Source organism: Alligator sinensis, unplaced genomic scaffold, assembly GCF_000455745.1.
Source record: "Alligator sinensis unplaced genomic scaffold, ASM45574v1 scaffold1018_1, whole genome shotgun sequence".
NCBI lineage: Eukaryota > Metazoa > Chordata > Crocodylia > Alligatoridae > Alligator > Alligator sinensis.
The window spans coordinates 1,675,650-1,682,204 of NW_005842038.1; positions in this window are offsets into that span (position 1 = coordinate 1,675,650).

Here is a 6,555-nt window from a genome sequence, read left to right on the forward strand (position 1 = left end):
CCTGCTCGGGCGGCCCCCCCCCCCCCCCCAGATTCAGGAGCCCCCAGTCATTCATGGCACCAGCAAGAAGCAATGGACCCCTTTTGGGAAATTCCTCTCTCATAGCATTTGTAAATGAAAGAGAAGGAGTGAAAAGGTAACAGAGGATGGAGAAACAATATGACTTGCCTAAGGTCACAAGCAGAGCTGGAAACAGAGACCAGAGTTCAGCTGCAAACCCACAGCACTGTCTAGCAAGCATTTTCTTCCTCCTTGCATGCTGGTGGAGGCACCATGCATATGTGAGCTCTTATAGTTCGCACAGCTACACTAGCATCCATTTAGACAGTGGACTGTGGTTGAAACACAAGAGAGATTAGAGATAGCAAGATACATTTCCATCTGACGAAAGGAGCTCGGGCGTATGCAACCACTTTTACTCCTGTTCCTTTTCACTTCCTGGCTTTTTCTGCATTTCCTTTTCCTCCTCTTTGTTTTTCTCTCTCTGCTCTTTTTATGAGATGAATTTATGAGCCTCCTTATTAAAAAAAAAAAAAAAATCTTCTAGCAAGGATTTCTGTAATTAGCAATTATAAGGAGGGATATAGTCCTGAGTTACAAAGTTTACTTTTATTGACTGCTACAGGAGGTTTAAGTTCAACTTCCCCTTATCTGATTACATTTACCAGAACTGTAGGCATTCATTGCCCTATAAAAATGGACCTTGCTACAAATTTTCTGCTAGCTGCCATACTCCAGAACATTTAAATAAAAATAGCAATGAAAACCCTACCAAATATTATTTATGTCAGTGAGATGCCAATGAAAACTATGGCTTTCACGGGGAGACAGAATCGATTTTTAAGTTTGCTTTTATTTTTTTTTTCCCTTCTCTTTGGGTGGTTTTTTTTATATGACAGAATGACACACGCTTCACTCAGCCACTCAAGCTGCAGAATGACTGAAGATCCCTGTGAAGGTCAAACACATTTTCACCCATCTGATGCTCTTTTAAAACAGACTTTAACCCTCCTGTGCATTTCTGCACCTCGTGAAAGTTAGCTCTGCGATTCCACATTCGAGGCAACTGCGGCAAGACCTTCTCTTTGGGAAGCCTTGTTGTGTGAGGCAGAAAACAAATCCACCATAAGCAGAGCTACAGTGTGCACGCTGGGATGTGCTGTGCTGATTGTGATCTCCCAAGCAGATAGCACCTTCATTTCACAAATGACCCTGCAATGCTTCCCATAGCCCTTCTGAGAAATTCAGATACAAATAGGGGGGAAAAAAAATGACTACACCTGCAACGGGCACCCAGGACCAAAAGGATGTAAAATTCAGCACGTGGTACCCGCTGGGCAATAATGAAGTGCAGGGAAATAGAGAATGCAGACCTCTTGTGCGCAGACGTGGCCTCCGTAAATAATAATAAGAAGAAAAAGGGTAGGCCATGGGATACTTTCTCTATGCAGGATGAAAGGGGAGTTGGAGCATTGATGTGAAAATCCTTGTGATCCAGTGGGGAGGTGCGCGATTAGTATTCCAGGCAGATGGGCACCGTTTCTGCCTCTGCCATGCACTCGCTATGTGACAGTGGGCAACTTACTTTGCCGTTCTCCTGTTTATTTTGACTGCAGCTCTTCAGGGCATGAATTGTCTTTTGTTATGTGTTTTCCCCAAGAAAAGCAGCTCCGTGGGAGTGAGGGAAGCATGGAGAGAGATTATGAGCGCCTTGATTTTGAACTTATGCTAATGCTGTAGGTCTGAATATTGTTAAACATTCCTTGATCCCCTTTACAGCAAGGTGGGTGGAGGGAGGGGGAAAAAAGAAAAGAAAGAACTCATGCAAACATGTTAAAAGAAGAGGATTAACAAAAAAAACAAACAAACCCCACAAAGAACAGGAAGACCAGTAGAGCAAGAGCTGGGGAGGAAGATATAGAGAAAGATTAAAAATATATATATACATTTACCTTTTTTACACGTATCCCCTTGGGTTAGCTTGGCTTCTGGTGCGGGTTCGTCCCTAGTACTGCACTTGCCTGCCAGAGAACAAGGTTTCAGTAACTAGAAAGTAAATTGAAAGGAAAGAGGGGAAGGATTCTTTGTTCCTTGTTTTTAAATTGCAAGTCCTGGAAAGGGAGATCTCCAGTGGCGGGGGACGGTGGAGGGGGAAGAAAACCCAGTGAATTCAAAATCGCTTTGAGGTGTGCATGTTTCAACTTGCCCATCCTTTGATGGTAGGAGCCATGTGAAAGTTTGGAAACTTCATAGAACTGGGAAGAAGTCTGGCCTCGTGCTGGGGGCATCTCTTGACACTCGGGAGATCCTGGTTCAACTTCCCATGAAGCTTTGGATATGTTATTTGGTTGCTCGGTGCCTCATCTACCCAATTCAAAAAGAAATGCAAAACTCAAGAACTCTTTGTTCAGAGATGACACCTTTTTATGAGACCAACTGAGAACCTGCAAAAACAAAAAATAAATTAAAACATCTTTTTTTCGGCAAGCTTTCAGGCTCACACGCCCTTCATCAGGCTCAGGGAAAGTTCACGATGGTAAGAAGTCCCCAGATGTATGAAAAAAACTTCATTTTTGCACAGAGGAAGCTGAAGCTGGAAATCTGTCCCTCCTGGTCCATGAGAGTGTCTTGGTGGGGCTGCTCTTTGTTGTGCATATCAAGCAGGATTTCTTCCCTGGTGGAGTCAGAGGGCAAGAAGAAATTTGCTTTATTGTTCAGCAATAAAGTTTATAATTAAAATCAGCTACAATGCAGCATCTTCCATGTACATTTACTGAATACATCCCAGTTCAAAAAGGATGCGTGGATGCTCCTCACTGCACAAGGCAGTGCAAAGAGACATGTTTTCCGTATTGTATGGTCTTCAGCTACTCTGGGGATAGATGCCATGCATCTTAAGAGAGCGAGACTCTCTCACTGTATTGCAGAGGATGATTGCCTTAGACTGAGTGGGACTCCCTTAACTCCTCGGTTAAGTTTGTGTTTGCTCTCAGCTTCCAAATCGGTAACTACTGAGCATGGGAGTTAAGGACATAGCCTCTGAATCAGAACTTCCTAGTCCTTAAATGCTGGAGGCTGAAAGTGAGAGAAGAAAAGTAGAAAAAGAGCCTGGGTCATGCCCCGTTCACTCTCCCTTTCAGCATCTACTCTCTGCCACAGTGTGATGGGAGACTGGACAAGATGGACCTATGGTCTGCCCCAGTACATGGACGTTTTTTATGTTCTTATCTAAAAACTGCTGGGATGTACAGGGTAAAATCGGCTGTTAGGATTCACTTCCAGCCTGTACTTGTTTTAGCCATTTTCTGCAAATTGAAATGAGCAGTCCTAAGTTGTGAGATATTGCAGGCAGGAGGAGCTCATGTCTTCATCCTTACACTGCTGATCGCACCCATCTCTCCCTACCTCAAAATACGACTATTCTGGGCTCCTGCAGAGGCAAGGGGCTGCAAGCTGAGTGCCAAACTCCTCTTAGCACAGGAAGAGGAAGCTGTCCTTCATCGGTGATCCCTCCTGTTGCCACCGGGCAGGAGGGGAAACATGTAATGCAGCAGGTGAAGAAGGATTATTACAAAGATATGTCCAGCTTGGGTGAGGTGAAGGGCAGGTAAGAGGGTAATAGGTGCAGAAGAGGCACCCCAAACATTTCGAAAGCCTTATGTGGCCTCACTTGAGCTTGGATCGCTTAACTCACATCACCATCAAATACTCAACTACACAAACATGAGTCATAAAATAAGCTTCTTATACACAAACTACAAATCTTTCTTCCCCCACTCCCCCTCCTTTCCTACCTACAGTCTGAATCAGTAATGTGAACAACAGGGGGCCATCACATCTCCAGTCAGAATGTTTTGCTGCAAATACTTACTGAGCCTTTTATGATCTTAAACTCTCAGAAGAAAGCAATAAGACTTTTGGAGGCATTTAAGTGGAAGGGCAGGTGCAATTTTATCTCGGGGAGGTGAAAATGTCCCAGAGACAGATATGTCACAATTGTTCAGAGGATGCAGAATAACCCACAGCCAACAATAAGGTGAGTAACAGAAACATGAGATGCAGGGCTGGCACGTGTGCTATCCCAGGAGAGGGCATTAGGAAAGGCACTCATCGGAATAGCTGAATGAAAGAGAACATTTTTTTTCCCATTGATAACACAGATTTGTTGAAATCAAAACATTCTCTGGGAGCATCAGTTTGGATGAAATTTCGCTTGGATGAAAAATCGAATCAAAAGGGCTTTTGATCTCAAAGTGGAACGTTTGGATTTTTCGTCTTGAATGTTAGAAATGCATTTTAGGCGTTATAATACAAAAAAACATAGTTGGACCCAAAAACGTTCTGACTGATCTCAAGTGAGGACAAAAGTCTGATCTCTCTTCAGCCCCTAATTCATGGAAAAGGTTCGTAGCCGGAAATCTCAAACGGAGGGAGCCAGTACCCTCCAACCCAAAGTCGGTACAGAAGCCTGCTTTTCCTCTAGCATCTCTTAGATGGCTCGCCACTCGGCCTCCTGGCATTTGTGGATCTTTCTTTGAACTGTATAGGGTGTTTGGCTCCTCGCTCAAGGCTATGGATTCAGTCAGCAGCAAAGCACTAAAGAGGCATTGCAAGACTTATTTATGGATTTAGCCCTTGGTGCACGGCAGAGATTTGTCTATTACTTACTGGACGCAATGGGCTAAAAGGTCTTAAAGCTGGTGGAAGCAGCAAGTTTGATGGCCTTAAAGACAGACATCTCTTCTTAAACCTATAAGGTAGACAGATCAGTGACTGAGCAGTGATATGAGAAGCTGCAGCATGCCCAGCAGCTCATTGCCTACCTGTATTAACCCCTTCTGTGCATGAAAGTTTAGTTCCTCCTCTATTGCTTCCTTGTCTTTGGGATGCTTTCTAGTTCTTTAGGCTCTCGGAGGAGGCTGCTAACAAAAGGAAACAATTAGCACCAGTGTGCACAATTAGCCTAACGCTGCGTTTGTGTCTGATGTCTAGGACTTTTAGTAAAACCAAAAGACTCATTTGATAGAGATTACACAGTGATGTCGCTATGGATACAACTTAAAATTCCCACTTTACAGGGTTCTGTGACTAGGAAAACTTTCCTGAACTACTCAGGTTTCAAAATCCCCAAAGAACAGGCTCTCTCCCTCCTGGTATCACTTTTTTTTTGTGGCTGTGTCTAAAATACCGAAAGAAAAATATGTGTACGCTGCTGTTTTTACACTTTTTCTTTCAGTCCCAGTCCCAACCAATGTCAGAAACTGTGTATGTGAGTGGAAATGGGAATGCATGTAGGGGATATGTTATAAACTAGTAATACAGTTTGATCACACACATTTGGTAGGTGTGAATGGTGAAGAACTGTAGACAACTTCTGTCTCTCTTTCCAAATGGAGAAATCCTGAATTTGAACTCCAGGAGGTGAACAGAATCCTACGTATAAAGGAGCATCATTACCTAACAACAGATAAAGCTGCTCAAGTCTTGAATTTAAGAGACCTGGATATAATTCTCTGCTCTGCAACAGATTTCCTCTGTGACCTGGGACAAGACATTGGGAGTACGAATCCAAAAAGAGACTTAGATGGATTTAAGACACCTAAATCCAAAACTTTGATCCAAAAAAAAAAAAAAGGCACCTCATTTTAACAGTCACCTCCATGCTTGATCTCTAAGTTATCTGGACACCTTCAGTTCTGCCTCTGTACCTGACCTTGTCTGAGGATGCAGAAACCTATCTCCCACTAAAGCTCAACCAGACTTCAAGAATCTCGCACTGCCCCATCTAAACCTCATGGGCTAGGGACAGACATTCAATTGATTCAATCTTTGCAGGTTAGTCTAACCTGGCTAGGCTAAATCAGTTTTGTAACTGGATAGACATCCAAGAAATGCAGGTATGTGGCTGCAGTGGCTCAGGCTAGAAGTCGGGTCGGGGGTGGCGCTAGAGTAGCCCTTCCTTCCCTTCCACAGCATGGAGCTGAGGGGTGGCCAGGCCCCAGCAGGACACTCTGATTAGCCTAGCAGGGAATTGATAACAGTGTTTATAACCCAATGAAGAAAACAACAGAGGGACATTACCAGCTACTTGTTGATTCTACTTGTTGTTTCAGCAGAACCCTGGGCAGCATGTGGTCTGTTAGCTAATACACAGACACCTCCTCAGCAAGGCAGAGGGGAGGGGTGAATCCCTGCTTAGCAGGGAGTGGTGAGGGCAGGGGGAACCAGCCACTGTCTCTGGAGCTCCAGCCAGAGAGCAGAGGGAAGGGGCCAGCCCTGCTTTGGAGCAGAAAGTCCTGCTCAGCCCAGCCCAGAGAGCATGCTGGGATGCTGGGGGTATCTGGTTTATCTTAAACCAGCAGGGGGGCTGGTATAGACATTGCATAAACCAGTTTGAGCTAGATCCGTTAAGTCTGATACTATATTCAACCAGGTTTATCTCAAACCAGTTTCAGCCAGTCTCAAACTAGTTTATGTGCATTGAACATCTGTTCTGTTACAGGTTTAAACCAGTTTCTGATCACTTAAACCGGTTTGTGTGTAATGTCTTTCCCT